The sequence below is a fragment of the Rhyacophila brunnea genome, unplaced genomic scaffold (assembly GCF_057557595.1).
Source record: "Rhyacophila brunnea isolate RB1 unplaced genomic scaffold, BYU_Rbru_1.0 scaffold_1, whole genome shotgun sequence".
Taxonomy (NCBI): domain Eukaryota; kingdom Metazoa; phylum Arthropoda; class Insecta; order Trichoptera; family Rhyacophilidae; genus Rhyacophila; species Rhyacophila brunnea.
The window spans coordinates 11,330,880-11,348,224 of record NW_028232751.1 but is presented as its reverse complement, the minus strand read 5'-3'; positions in this window follow the sequence as shown (position 1 = coordinate 11,348,224).

The window sequence follows — 17,345 nt, the reverse complement described above, 5'->3', positions numbered from 1 at the left end:
AGTGTCTTTTTTAAATAAAAAAAATACTCATTACGTAGACAAATATGGATACTTATCATAGATAGCATTATAAATTATTTTTGAAAAAAATTCGATGATAATTTAAATAAATTATCTTGAAACCTGTAGAATAGCGATTAACATCGTGCCAATACGATTGGCATTTAAAAAGAATATATGTGACAAGCACATAACGACAGTAGTAAAACTTAAAATATCTACATATTCGATAAGTTAGTTAATATTTTCATGAACCACAACTTTTAATAGTTGCATGTTTTTATGTAAGTCCCAACCCAAGCTGGTAAAACTCCGTCGGTAAGAAATATTTTTCTAGAGTTATATCCTGAGTGGAAGTGTAACAAAATATAATATTTTATTCGATTTTCTAATCTACGAGTATTTAACGCTATTTATAAAACCGTATAGTTTCAGGTTCACAAAAAGTTCAGAATAAAAAAAGATACTTTCTTTAGTATGAAATTAAGGAAAAGCCTTAAAAGTGTATTGTAGAATGACAGAAGTTTAAGTGACAGGTGCTAATAAATACAATATATTTTATAAGCATTACATCAAGTTTTGTTCAACCCGTGCATGCTACCTGTGCTTCTGTATGCTGTAAGACGTGACATCTTACCAAGGTTCAAAGGTGTCAATTTCTTAAATTTAAGAATCCATATTTCCATCAAATCTTAGGGGTACAATGGTACGACCGCGTTACAAACACTCATGTTTGTACCCGGATACGGTAGCCCTCGTTGATTGTAGTAATCATAAATATTCCGTAACCAGACAGAGAATGCGACACTTCGTACCTTTACGGCATTACCTTAAGAGTTTTTTCACCCTGCAGCGGTGCTACAAAAGCAATCTGCGCTCTGCAGGTCTTACGTGAGATGGACAGAATGAGGTGTCCGGGTGAAGTAAGTAAATAAGTAGGTATGTAATACAAAATGTATATATTAAGATATAGGGTGTGTTTCTTTCAATAATAATCTATCACTACGGTGTTATCATCTATTTCATACTGACTAGTACAACATCTTGAAAAGGTGTAAAAAAAATATAACATGGTACCTACATGAAATCAAATATGTTTAGTATACTATTGTAAGTATAGTATTGTTGATATTTTGATCGAGAGAGAACACTCTTCCTAGGCGTTGTTCAATATTATATTGTATTTTATTTAAATACTTCCGTTTACGTTTAAATGTAAATATAAGTAATTAGTATTCTTTATCCAAAAAGAACTCATTTGTGAGTTCTGTAAATTAATAAAAATTTGAGTTAATTTCAGCGTGAATATTTTTATGGCTGGCTTCAAATTTATGTGAACCAGCGTATATTCAGTAAACCTATTGAAACGGACATAAATCGTAACGAACACCGCAATTAAAAATATACCTACTGTTCGTACATACATCGCATATAATATGTGCCTATACACGTTTGGTAGATTAAACATCAACATAACGCATTATTTGATTTTGTTTTCCAAATGCAAACATAAAGTAAAACATAACATTGCTAAATCAACGAATCAAATATGGAAAGCGGCTTCTTACGGTGGTTGAGTAACGCTTTGTCCATGTTACCGAAGAAATTAATGGAAGCTCAAAATCAATATCATAAAAATGAATTATATTTTTTTTCTCTTTAACGCCTACAGCAAATCATTCATTAATTGAACTGCCGTTACATGATGGAACACTATTATAAATGGTTTTGTTACACAGTTTTTTTTAAGATAGTTATGTTGATAGCTGTTTCCGGCTATAAACATATCCTCGGAATGGTCTACTTCTGTTTTATGAACTGATGAAGAGAAGGAAAGCAGAAATAATAATAAATTCTGCATAATATTAACATGTTTTTTTTCAGATTATTAATTATTATTACTAAGAAAAATATCATGTTTATAAATAATTTTAATGTAAGAAGTAGGACGAAAGTTTACTTTGAAAATAATAACAGAATTTTATATACGATATCAATGGGAATACATACAACATTTTTTATGTTAAAAATAAAATGCGTATAACTATTTATATAAAGTAGGTATATTTTTAAATATTAAAATGATTCTTAACTTATTTAACCTTAATTACCTACAAAAATATATGCTTTAAAATTTAGTTTAGTAATAGAGAATTCCATTTTACAAAATGATAATATAATTTATATTATATTCTACATCGTTTAGATTTTAGAGTTTTGGGTTTTAACTGCATGTCCTTCCTTTTTCTTTCTCGACGTTTCGGGCTCGTTGCAGATGCCATTGATTGAGGAAAAAGTGAAGAAGAACACCCGGTGAAAATCCAAACATCTATTACGATACCAAACAACCGTGAAAGTCTCAAACAATATTAATTCTACGCGGTGATTTTTTAAATATATATATAGCTATTTCAGTTACAATATCATTATCAAGAATCCTAATAATGGTGTTGTAAACAAAATACCTATCAACTTAAAAACAACATATAAAATTTAATAAAATGAATATTATCTATAATTTTTTTTTAATTTGATACTTATTTTTGATAAACCTCAACTTGAGAGCAAAACACTTATCGCAAAATATATATTTTTTTTATATTTTGGTGAATACCAAATGATAAATACATATTTATAATTTAATTAATTGTGTTCGTTTATAGTTATCGTATAAAATATGAACGAAAATAATAGTGACGGAGAGACATCGGTAAAACAAAATCGTTGCAGATATTAATTAGCCCATCTTTTTTTATTATTGAGTGTATTAAATATTATCTCTGCGCACTTAAGTGTTTTGTATAATATTAACAAAAACTATAACAGTGTCGTGATTTTAATACTGGCCTACGACCCTTCAGTGAAAACCTCTTTTCGGTCGAAAACTAAGCGACGCGGCGATTAACCAATAAACAGGCATACCAGTTAGCTATATAACAATAATTTCTATCGAAATGTCAGAAACAGGCAATATATGGCCATGCTCGCTATACATACATCCAACGTTTAGCTTATAATATACTAAATACGTATCTGGTTTGAATCAAAATACATTGTCACTGTTTTCAAAATTTCATCGCATTAAGCTCAATACAACTATTGACAATAATTTTATCTGATTGCAACAAATGCACACCAAATGTAAATGTTAGGAATTAAATTAATATAATTAGGAAAATATAAAACAACAAGCATTTATGTTCATTCACCCCAAATAAATATACCATAAACAGATATTTTATAAAACGTGGCATATGAATTAGTTATATTAGGTCGACCGCGGAGTTGATAATAGAGAAAAGTTGGCATTACAATTTTGATTAGTATAAAATGTAAGTTCCAATATTGTTCTATTAATTATTTACCACTACCGTTTAGAAGATTTTAGAAGTGTCAATTTAATCTAAAAATGATGAGTTATAAAGTGGAGTGGTAAATGATAATAAACCATTTTACAAAGACGTGCTACCGACAAAGATAATAATAATAATGATATTAAATTTAGTAACCCCAGAAAGTCACATTCGCCACGTCCTACATCCGGTCTTAATCGGGCGTATCATGGGACTCTACGTACAGATTTAAAGGATTTTTATGACTTGGAATGTATCAGGAATGGTTACTCAAGACTGAGGTCACCACGTACATTTTCTAAATATATGTACACTCTAGTTTAGTTATGATCAGATAATATTGCAGGAGCGTTGTTCGCCGTTTGCCATAAATTTATTCAAAACCCCGTTTTATTGTGATAAAAAAATCTGCGTATGTTTACTTAGGTATGCATTGGTCACCTATTTTCGCCATAAATAACAATTTATGATACGGATTGGGATGACTCCGTTATAATTTTTAATACCTATCTACATTAAAAATATATAAATTTTTCTCTTTTTTATATTCGTAAATAATGAAGCAACCATACAAAAATATTTAGTGAAACTCCTATAAGCAAAGTAATTTTATACTTATATTATCTTCAGCAGTCAATTGTCCACCATCATTTTCTTTTTTAACACTACTATCTTTCTGATTTTAAAATGACCATTAATAATCTAATAATTTTATATTATGAAACGCAAATTTATGATATTTGAAAATGATAATTAATGACCTAAGTGTTTTTGGCTTAAAAAAAGGCTCGCGTGTTAATAGAATAATCACGTACATAATATAGCTACGAAAATACGGGAAATGAATCGTATTCTTCCTTGATAATTAAAATGGGTGTGTTAACAAAAGGTCAAATTCATGATAATTGTTGTTCACTGTATGTTGGTAAGAAAATAATAGTATAAAATAGGTCTGCACTACAAATAATATTCGAATAAATATAAATAGATTGTTTTATTAGAAATAAATAATATATAAATTAACATATATTTAAAATTCATTTGTGTTATCTTAATAATTCATTATAAGAGTTATTTTAAGTCAATTTAAATTATTATATAGAGTACTCTCCTGAAATTATATTTTACTTGGAGTTTCTGTCTAGGCGTAGAGAAACTTATGTTGGAACGTTTTCATATGGTTTGTTTCTATGTAGTGAAAAATTATTCATTCAAAACACTTAAATAAATATTATAACGTATGAATAGCGACGTGTAAAATTCGTGTTATAAAATTTTGACAGTAATAAAGTTTAAAAACGAAACAATTAAAATTTATGCACGAACGAATTTTAAAATTTACCCGGCCTAAATTGGACATAATATGGACGTACAAGTACAGTAAACAGTTTCATCTACATTGTACCTCTCGTGAAGTAATATTATTATATAATGATATCATATAAAATAATAATAAGATAATTATATCAGCGAAAAAATATTACTTCGGACAATTAACATATCTTATAAACTAAAAATACGTTTAACGTTAAGTCTGTGATCTTCTACAGTCGGAAATTAGGGTTTTAACTTTGCAAAATGTACCGAGCTTTGAAGACAAATATTTGTATTTTTGGGGCAACTAATACTAACTATGATCTACTGTCTTCATAAATATTGCAGCGTAATTCAATCAATTATGATTGTTTAAAATTCAAATGTCGCCGATCTGCAATGCTATGCAGAAGGGCTCTAAATTATTTATAATAAATATAGATATATATAGATACTTTAAAATAGTCAAAAAAGATTTTTCTTCTTATTGTGCCATTACCTAGCGGAGGTGGACTAATACTTTATCGAGTCAATCTGAAGTAACGGGATAGGATGTAGAAGAATAGTTAGGCTAAAAATTTGCTATTTAGATGGAGCCTCAAATTTGTACACTTAGAATACATCCATTATGGGTAAGGCTAGGTGGAAAGAGTTTTTGGAGGAAGCCAGAACCAACCCTGGATTGTAGCGTTACCGATGGTGGTGATACATTGGCACTCCCGTCACCTCTAATAAATAACGGTTAACAATGAAGCAATATTTTAATTGCGCGGGCGGCTGCGTATCGTAAATCACTCTTTAGTAGACAAAATACTGACAAATTGGTCGCGAAGGCAAAAATATCTTGTTTACTCGTAATTCACATCAAATAAAATGGAACCTTACAAGTTAACAGAAAGAATTTATACAAAAAGATGTAGGTAGGTAGTACATTCTTAGGCTATTTTCACGTTTGATGATTTGTACACAAACCTTTGAAAAAAAACTTGTTGACTCAATGTAGAAGAATTTCAAAATAAAAATTTCTATGGGTGTTTTCTTGTAAATGGTTTTTTAATCACTACTTTAAATATAAATCAAATCAATGCAGCTTTTTTTTATTCTATCAATGAATAAATTTATACTGTTATATTCATACTTCAAAATGTTTTTAAATTAAACTAAAAATTTTAAATAAATATAAAATTTACCAGATTCATATTTTTTATTCATAATATAGATTCATTTTTATTATTTCCCCGTATGGAACTTGAACTCACAACCATCGTTAACCGATCGTTGTGTTTCTTATTAATTCATGTATACACGTCATCATGTTCGATCCTAAGAGAATCATATGGGCCTCCACAAAGTGGAGGCTGTATTAACATTTTTTTTTTGATTGACGATAAATGTGTGTAAGGCACTTTCTTTTACCTATTGGGTCCATACTCCAAGTCCAAACAACATGTCGCGGGATACGAGACCGGGATCGTCGACAGAATATGCCAACACCTCACCGATCGTATGTCATAGCATAAAATATAATTCAATTAATTACTAGTTTCACATCAAACTGGGGTGTATTGCCATCCACATGGTAGCTTACTTTGAATATTTGTTAATCAGTTGCTGAATTCATTGGAAGTAAATATACTTCTCAAATTGAAATTCAAACATTGTAAATTCCAGAATTCAATTATTTTAATTCAAATTCCAAAAAAATGCATTTTCACACCATTATTGTGTTTTTTACTTCTATTAAAGATAACGTTTTATATTAAATAATCCAATGACTAGAATAGAATAGTCCAAGATCGAGATATGATGTATCTATTTTAAAGTTCACATAATAAAAATTCTTACATATAATGCTATATTTAATTTCACATAATATTTAAAGATCTGTTAACACCTATGAAACCCATCAAAAGTCTACAAAAATAACTAATACTGTACAGAAAGTGATAAATTAAAAATTATTATATAAACAAATTCCGATATATCCAATTATATATATTTTACTTATATTTATTGCGAATAAAGTCTAACGGCTAATGTAAATGGCACAATTAGTTTGATTTAAAACTATCATATAATGAAAAAAAGAAATCAACGCCAGTCATGGTGTCATCACAATATCAGGTTTTAGAAATAGATGCCTCATATAATTCAATTACTTACTTGTAAAGTCAGTTATTTTTGCATAATATATACTAGTATATAAATTCGAGTAATATTTAAATATTAATACCCTTCCCCATGTGTACTTGGTGTCAAGGTATGTGAATATTTAGTAACACCATAAGGCGTCTACGATGTAGGCTCTACGCCGTCGATAGATCGTAGCAGTGCGTCGCGCGTAAATTAATTGTATTAGTTGAACACTTGCAATTGCACTGTGATGCATGATTGGATATAATTTGGTGCTAATTAATCGCATGATCATGTTAATATGTATCCCTCTTACTGTGATATAATAGCGACATAAACTTCATCATCTACACCCGGTACCTATTAAGTACCGCATATTATAAAAGATGTATATATGTTTTTTTATTATTTGTAAGTATCTGATTAATTTGGGTTATCCTCATCGTTCAGTGTGTAAGACGTATACCTTTCATCCGGGCGCTCTGTGTTTAATTCACGATGTCATTTTTTCAAAGCCTGGATGTTATAATAGTTTCATTTATATTATTACTTATTACTTACTTATTACTTATTTGTTTCTTTATTAAATACCACAACAGGCCGTGAAGCCCAATAATAGTGATAAAACCCCCAGGCTTGAGGAATTTACATATCAGATTATGTAAATCGATTTTGACCTAACCGGGAATCGAACTCAGAACTCCGGGATGGAAGGCCAAAGCCGTTACGCACTACTATTTCACTATACTACTATCGCTGGGATCCATGGCTTATTGTAGTATTAACAATAATTAGGTATACATATCTCCACGGTGGCCGCGCGGCTTAAGCGTCGGACTATAAAGCCGTGGGTCCCAGGCTCGAATCCTGGGTCTGGCAAGTACACATATTGTTTTCCAATTTGTGTGTGTCAGGGTATGGACCTAATAGGTTGAGCAAGTGGCTGACATCCATTTCTCGTACAAAATAAAATCTGTCAATACAAAGCTCTACTCTGTGGAGGCCCATATGATCCAGACCCATATGATCCTATTAGGATCGGACATGGTCGAAAGAAGAAAGAAAGAATGCATATCTATAAATAATATGTAGCTTATATTATTATTATTAATTGTATTTTCATTTTGATGGTATATCTAAAATTGATAGATTACTAAAGTGCATTATTATAAACGAATAAGAGGAATAGAAAAAACCTTTTGACAAAATTGTCACATCAAAGATTTTAACATGTTAACTAGAATATACTTCTTTCGGTAGATATTTAGTTTATAATGATACAATTGTGTCAAAAATATTTAGATAAATCAAATTATAGTATTTTGTTACATTTTGTTACATAAAGTTTTCTATGAGATAACCAAATCCAGTACTGCTTATTAGTAACATTGAGTATCGTAGATACAAGTCATTTTGAAATATAGTAATTCTTTGAGTGACCAAGATTCTTCATCCCCATGATCATCTATTTTTTTCAGACTATATTAAAGACTCCCTTCAGTAAGCTTATATACTTTTTTCTCGTCTTATAAACTGCATTTTAGACATATTGTCAACATTCATTTCTTCAGTTTAAATTTCTGGAACATTAATTGATTTATTATATAATCTGGCCTCTCTTTCATTCAGGATCTATTACTCAATACTATACAAAAATAATAACAAGATAAAAAGAACTTTTTGTATACCACGTTTATAAATTTTCTGTTGAATCATATAAACTTGACAATTCAATGTATTAATAAATACCTTTTTTGTACTTGATAGAAATACTGAATAAATATAGAATACTGAAATGTCATTTTGACATTTCATATTGATTTCCATAGTAACGCACGTATATATTAATAATTTAGTTGCTAGGATCCCCATAGCAACCAATAATAGTGTTTTACTTTTTACGATTTTTTTCCGAAATAACTTTCCATACAAAACACAATTAACTAAAAATGAATTCAATTCTGCTTAAAAATGGCTAAAAGTATTAAAAGAATGCACTGTCGTCGTGTTCTGATATATTCTAAAAGTTTCAAATGTCTAGCTAGTCGGGAAGTTAGTTAAAAATCGATTGCAAGATTTATACTGGACAAACATCCACCGGACAAATAAGAATACTAGCTAATAAAAACGTTGTAATAACAAAAGTTTCAAATGTCTAGCTAGTCGGGAAGTTAGTTAAAAATCTTCAATCGTCCAATACAAACCTTGGACAAACAAGAAAAAATGTGTACTGGATAAACAAGAATACGAACTAATAAAAACGTAGTAATATGGAAATTTATGGTTGTAAGACTTGTAAGTATACCTATAAAGTATTATTTAATTTTTATATTATATATATCTGCATGCGTACTGTCTCTGTGGACGTATATCTCTCTGGTAGTAGTTTGTTGATAGTTTATTAAATGAAAGTTTATTAAATGAAATATTGTATTGGGCAAATGGCTAGGCCGTTAGTAGTTCTGCTGCCCGCCATGACAATCTGTCTGCCATTATGTAAACAATAAATTTAATTGGCGAATGGATGTGACAAGATATCAAACGGACATGGTTATACACGAGTAGACACGACCAGAGGTGGAATTGACACACAATATTTCATGGCACTCATTCTGCTTTCAAAATGCATTAACCTGTAATATAATCTAATTCGAATAATAAATGTGTATGGTTAATATAAAAATAGATGTAATGATTATTTTCATTTTATAATAAATATGTCTTGATTCTAGTTTTCATCGTATGTAGGTATAATTATAAATTATCAAAATATGCAGTTACATTTTTTCGTAAAATAATATCAAACCGGAAATTGAGTGCAAATTCGATTATATTCATCAGCCACTATTTTTTATAGACCTACTAAACATATTTTTATTATTTTTTAATAATATTTCAATAATTGTTTCTTTTCTAATTTATTACTCACTAATAAATTATTGACTGCTTAAAGTCAGACAACGTTATCTACAAAAAAGTGTTTTTTTTGTTTTGAGATAACGTTATTTTACATTTACGGCTACATGATAGTCAAACAACGTTATGTCAATCTTTTCTAATTTCTTATTAAATCGTCAGTAAAGTTTAACGCTAACTACATAAGTTACCCTTGTTTTCATATTTTTTTAAAACTATCCCTATAAATTGTAACATCATCATAAGCAAGATAAATGTACAATACACAATAAATTATAAAATATTAACATTAGGTTTTAAATATACATTTCCCTTGTTGAGTTACAAGAATCTAAAATAACGATTTTTGGCTCTCCTGTAAAGTTGCACTTTTGTAGATAGTGTTGTTTGACACTAAGCCCTCGAATTATGCTTGCATAAAGAAAATACTCTAATCCCAGTTCTAAATTTGGTTGATGGTTTTTTAAATATAATTTACTTGAAAGTTTGTGATAATTCCAAAATTGGTTTAATATTCAATAAATTTGAATTATCTTTGATTATAATCTATTCTTACATTAAAAAATACAATATTCTGTAAAAATATCATTCTAGCACCCAGAGCCTGATTTACCATAAGGGGCTAAATCCCAATACCTCCGATGGGCAGCAGAGCCCGAAAACTATATTAAAATAAATTCATGAAATAGCCTAGAGGCCAAAGAATTTGAACTATCAATAGAAGGAGCCTTACACGTTATTTTAGTTATCACATTTCAAATTATTTAGCAATCGCGTGAAATATGGTTAAGTTGGTAAACTCCACAAATATTAACATCGCTCATTTGCTATTCCAATTTTTTTATTCACACAACATGGCGGTCATTATGTATTTTCATTGTGACAACTACCCGATTGCAGTTATAAATTGTTTATGGGCCGCACCTTTCATTATGTTTAACTAAAAATTCAATGCGTTTTCAAAATAATATATTAAAAAATCAGTATAACATAAAAAAATATTTTCAATATAAAATACATATATATATGCATATTTTATATAATTTCACTTCAACATCCGACACTCGCATTGAGCGCAAACGTCAAGTTCGATTTTAATTACTTGCATACAATTTGCATAGAGTGATTTTCGATGCACTGCCATGCATATTTATTGTGTTTATAATACAGCATTCCACACTATTGCATAACATGAGTATAAATCGTTCATTGACGAAGACTGCCTGTTAAATGAAGAAACTTGTTTAGTGCTATTAAAAACTATACATGCTTGGACAGTAAATGTATTCTTATGAACTGTTAAAAAATATCATGATATTACAATTGATAAATACATTTCATTTGACATACGAAATTAATAAAACTTTACGAACTCAGAGACAATAATTTTAAGTACATTTAAATATGTTATAGAAGTCCAACATTAAACTACGGTAAAGTTTTAAAAAAGGGAATATTATGCATCTTCGATTTATCTCTCTTAAGAAACTTTATCTCATTTTTTTTGAATATATATAAGTGCGCCTGGACGGTGCTAGAATTTTTTAAACCTACATTTTAAAATGAAGATTACGATCTAATTTCTTAAAGAAAAAATGTTACAACTAAAATCACATACTTACACTGATATAACCACGATGTACCATATTTCAATACGAATAAATATAACAGTTATATAGTATTCAAAATTTTTTACACTTCATGGTGAAAGTTATATTTTTATTTTGTATCGATATTTTACCCCTGGTTATTTATTATTGGCATGAACATAATAAATATAATTGCCCAAAACGGTTAACTCTTATTTCGCAAAAAGGACCATGATGAGTGGTAAACTGCATTATTACGGAGACCGCCATTAAGTGCTCCTTTCAACGTCCCTTATTTTGAATGGATTTAAATAATTATACTACTGCCAAGTAGATTAATCCATTAGTTTATATAAATATTATGTTTTATTTAAGTTATTAATTTATTATCGTTATAACGTAAATAATGCACACTTATGTAGTTTATAGTATATTTTTTTTAATTTGAAATACCAACATTATTTATAGTAAAAGCTCGATGACAAAATATTTACAAAATAAAATAAAATAGTTTTGGCGCTATTTAAATTCATTCCGCACTGAAAAATTTGTTACACAAAAATATGATATTAAATTGGAAAGTAAAATCGTTATATATCTGAGTGCAGATTCAATTATTGGTGTAATATGTATTTCGATTGCTATCATAATGTATCTATAAGTTCATTATTATTTTAATAATAGGACATTTTAAATCTGAATATTAACTCTGTTTAATTGTCATTATTTTAATCTTTTTTGGACGCCCATAGAATTTAATAAATATTATAATTTTTAATTACTACTTTCCTACTCCATTTTTTTAATCACCAGTAACGAATTATACTAAGTCATGTTCAACTGAATAATTTATATTAAATAATTTGAAGTAAGTATCTGCAATAATGCTTGATGTATTCTAGATTAATTATTTTATCTTACGTGAGAATAAAAAATACTTCCTGATAGTTCATTTTCAACTCAATTCATCATTTATGTATGTCATTTATGTGATTATTTCTTTAAAATATATTGAAGTATTTAAGTTTTATATCGAAAAGAAACTATTTTAGATATACGAATACTAATGAAACTATCATTTATTTTATCTAAGTAATTGGGTAAAGAGCTGAAACTCATTTATTTATTGAATACATTATTTTACTATGTGGATTTTTTTATTAGTTAGATATTCCGGCAATGTATTAGTTGCCACATTAAATTAATTGTCTATGCAATGCTTATCAATCTTAAAATCGGATCGGAAGATAGAAGAATCGGAAAAGGTATATTATTTTTAAATTTGAGGAATAATTTTTCATTTGGCTACCCCATTTATGTTTTCAAAAAAACTTCGGATTAGGCGGTAACAGTGTGTATGTGCCTAAATAAATCTAGTGCATGTATAAGTAAAACATGGATGCTCAGTGAAAAAGAAGTCCGAAAATATTAGCAGAACAAAAGTGTTGATTCTCCTGGATGTTTATGTAATTGTTTCACTTCACTACCGCCATTGTACTACATGGCTTTTTGTAGTGTTAAAATAAATATTTCTTTTCTAATATTTATTATTATTTTAACTTGGGTACAACAATTAAAAATGAAGCAGTTAATGCCAATATTTCAGTGGCAAATCATATGAAACTACATTTAAAAAAATCTTTGGATTATCTGAAGCCTTTGTTTGTATGTGTTTATACAAGATTCGATAGGTTTATATACAATATATATGTGTATGTGAATCCAAAATTTTATATTTAGATACAGATGGCTCTGATGCTATTTTTACCTTTGAAATATCTTTAGTTTATTCAAATTTATTAATGATTTAGGTTTTAAATGATTTCCTAGTATTTTCCACTACAGCGCACAGTAGTGAGTAAGATGGAACTAACGTGTTGAAGCATTTGTACAGCATTGGAGTGACCCAAGCTGATGATACGTAATATAATCAAGTTCAATAAACTCCCACAGTAAGATTTGTCTTCTATGGGCTAATGGCGGGGTACAAATTAAATTTAGCAGATTATATCAATTTGCTTTGACGGGGTTGTGATCGACTTAAGCTTCGGTGGGTCTGTCGAATCTGCTAGAGATAGCGTATCTATAGATTATATATTAACGTAGTTACATAACTGAAATAGCGGTAATGTAATTTGCAGTGTAGTGTATACAGGCCGGCTGCTGCCTGCCTCTGTTAACAAGGGCAATAATTCAGCGTATGTGTTTCAAATATAGAGCTGGTGACATGAAATGGAATAACTTATCCATCATTGCCATAAAAACTCTGCATGGTGATAACTATTATTACTACTTTATCGCTATATCAAATGGACGCATAAAATACATGTGCAATATTACGTATCATTAATCGCCAGCTAGTGAGTAATAAATACTGTTTGATTAAAAACATGAAACTATTTATAATTAAAAGTCACTTACCGGAAATGACGCCAACTGCATGACAGGGTTTCTATTAAATCTGTAACAAAGAAAAAAAAAGTTTTTTTATAAAAATATTACATACATTTTTTAACCACGAAAACATGTTAACACTGCGCAATATACCTATATATAAATTATCAACATAATGTTTGTAGTTTTTAAAGAAAGTTTTAATAACAATAAATTACACAGCTTTGACATTTTTTACATAAACTTCAACTTAATAAATAGTACACATACCTAGTACTAAATTAATAGAATTATAACTTCCAAATTTACATCGGTTTAATTTATTTGTGAGTTTTCCCCACACACTACTATTCATGAATTAATGGCTGAACATGTACAAATAAATGAATAATATTGATTGCATCTTTTGGATATTAGAAGTATTAAACTGGATAGAATCTCCCAAGGAAAGGGATTTTGAATAAAGCCAAGACTTTATTTGGGATTATAATGCCAGAAAAAATATTAAAATTGACATTTTCAAATATTCGCTAATAATAGCGAGAAAAGCTGACATTCAATCCTCAGATGTTTTATTATCTACTTTACCTTTCAATCAATACTTAAAAATGGATTAAATCTTTAAATCTATTCCAAAATATATATTGGTTATCAGCACAGATGTTGAAAACCTTGTTCTATAAAAATGGGCCAGCTTTAAAATTATCTACAAGATAGTATATATTTCTATAAAATTTATGTAAAACAATTTATAATTATTGCACTCGAGTAAATAATCACAATAAACATAAAAAATCGCAGTAGCAACTGAGCGATGTTCATATTTGTAGATTTTACTAACATAACCTTGCTTTAACTATGTGACAGCTAATTGCTAAATAATTATTTATAATGTCGTAATAGGAATAATGCATATAGCTTCTTCTATTTACAGTCCAAATTCTTCGGTTGCTAGATATTTATTCGATCGGAGATCCATAATGATATTAAAATCAACGTGCTGATGTTACCCAGCAAATTATATTTGAGCTTAACACCCACTGATTCTAATTACATATCTTAATGTTTGCGTATATAATATTTATTTTTGTTTTTTTTTTTTTTATCTACTACATTCAGTTTTTAATGGAAAATACACATAATAATTTATTATGAATCATTTTAAGCACAATGTGGAAAGAAGAAATGAAAATAAAATCAGACAAAAGTACGCAATGTGATAGAGGTCACTGAGCTGATGAAATGTCAATGTACCGGACGGCAGAGTGAGTGAATAACCATTGAACAAACGTAGGTACTTATACTGTCTAATTATACGAGCAGATCGTAGTTAACAACCGTCAATTTTGCATAGCAATTACACACAACAATTCAAGTACCGTAGTTCTAGATTCGATCGTTTCGACTATTATTTTGATTAGTTCATAAAATACAGCAAATTGCTATTATTAAAAATTATTAGCACATTAGGTACTGTAAACAATCGTCCCTCATATTATATGTTCTTACTTGAAATATGAACGCTAACTATTGCAGACTATATTAATTTAACAGGTAGTCAAGAAATTCGATACTATTATTCTTGTACGTTTAAATAATAACTGATCAAATCAAGACACTATCGTTATAAAAGCAAACATCAAATTAAAATTAATGACCGGATGCACAGTGCATGGCTGGAGTTCAAGATCATTGATTAGTGATTACTCTTATTGATATTGACTCCAGACCATTGGACTTATCATTTCTTAAGGCTATACCTCAACTGAGGCATGGTCTTAACTTAAAGATCGTAACTATGCGACGCGCGAATTGTGCAAATGACGCATGCCGAACGAAACATAATTTGTCATAAAAATTCAACATGCGTTCATTTAGCGTTTATTGTTATATTAGTAATAATAATAATAATATATTCATTGACATGTTTTCTTTTTCGAGTACATGCATAACGTTTTTTAGTCATCTTTACACGATATAAGAATATATTTCTCCGACGCCATCACAAACAAATTGACGTGCTCACACCTCGACTACCGCTCGCCGATTGGCGACGAGTGTGAAATTTCGTCCCACCTATTGTTGAAAATTATTTGCCGTTTCACTAATGTATGCTCTTAACCAGACACGGTGATGTTGCCTCCTCACTCTGTCAGCTTGGCTTAATTGAATCTCTGACTTGCTTATGTAGCAAATTACAAAATGCCGATCACATCATCAGTTGGACCGAGCGGCCATTGCGGAATTTTTTTTTAGCTTTCAAAAAGTTTATGGCAAACAAAAAACTTGAGGGTTGACCGAAATATATTGTATCAAGCAGACAACCAAGATTTTGGGAAGTTGCTCCTGGGACACTCTCAACACAACATTGGAGAGGCATAACGTTTGTTACGTAACGGTATAGCCTGTATAACGTGTATGGAGACATGGCGGATGGTGGAGAGAAAAGCAAGTGCACAGGCTAAAATAGATATTTCTATTTCACTCACGATTAAACAAAAATATTTAAAATTACATTTCTCTATCGGGACTGTGGTCCAGAGTCCACTCATGTAAATTATGTAATATAGCTGTTATACTACCAAATCACTGTAAAACTCTATGTAAAAATTATGTATGATTGGAAAAACTTGGGAATGGTCTACATGTAGCTTTGAATTAACTCTGGCTGATTATATTGTAATAAAAATCCTAAGAACGTTCGTTTGAAAATTCACTGTTTTTTTTTAATATCAAAGATGATATAATATTGACTGATTGAAATAATTTGCGAAACAATTCAAAAGAATACTAAATTTTGTATATTTTTATGAGACTATAAGGGTTCGGAAAACATTTCAGGCTGATTTTAATTCAGAATTTGTATTCATCTTCAACGTCGGTATATTATTCAAAGTTAAAATTGTTCAATTTGGGCAGCGAAAAAAGGGAAATTTTAATTTTAATATGGGCCGTGCAATATCTCGGGAAATAATAAACTTTTATTTCCCTTTAAGCAGAATTAATAACTTGATGTTTTCGTATCGACATCAAACGATGATAAAGCAATAGAGGGAAATATTAAAAGGCGACTCGCTTTAAATACCCTCAAGATATTTTTTTATACATATTTATTACCGAAAAAGAGGCAAACCCAAATTAAAAACGGATTCAATGTATTTTAGCTCTAAATATGAACAAAAATATACTTCATCCAATAATATTTTATACTTTTTTATAAAATCCATTTGAACGTCTAGTTAATATCTTCAATTTTACAAACAAATATACATTGAACATACAACTTGAAAACACCTCAGATATATTATGCATACTATAAAAAATCATATTTGAAAAAAAATACGACGGCTGGCGGGATTTAAACCCATATATTCTCTGGTATTACGCCAATATACTTTAACCAATTAAACTATGGGGCTCTTACTTAATTACGATAATTTAAAATAGCGAGTACCTGGCATGCGTTGCAGTGTCACTCAAAGAAAGAAAATGTTTGTGTTTTAATTCTGTTTATTGAAGTGCTTTTGGATAGACAATATTTTTTGTTTTTCCGTCTGGTGCGTACACGAATAAATCAGAAGGTTTTCCAAGGGCCACATAGGCCACAAGGGCCACAAGGGCCACATAGAGCTGTCCGTGTGAGAAG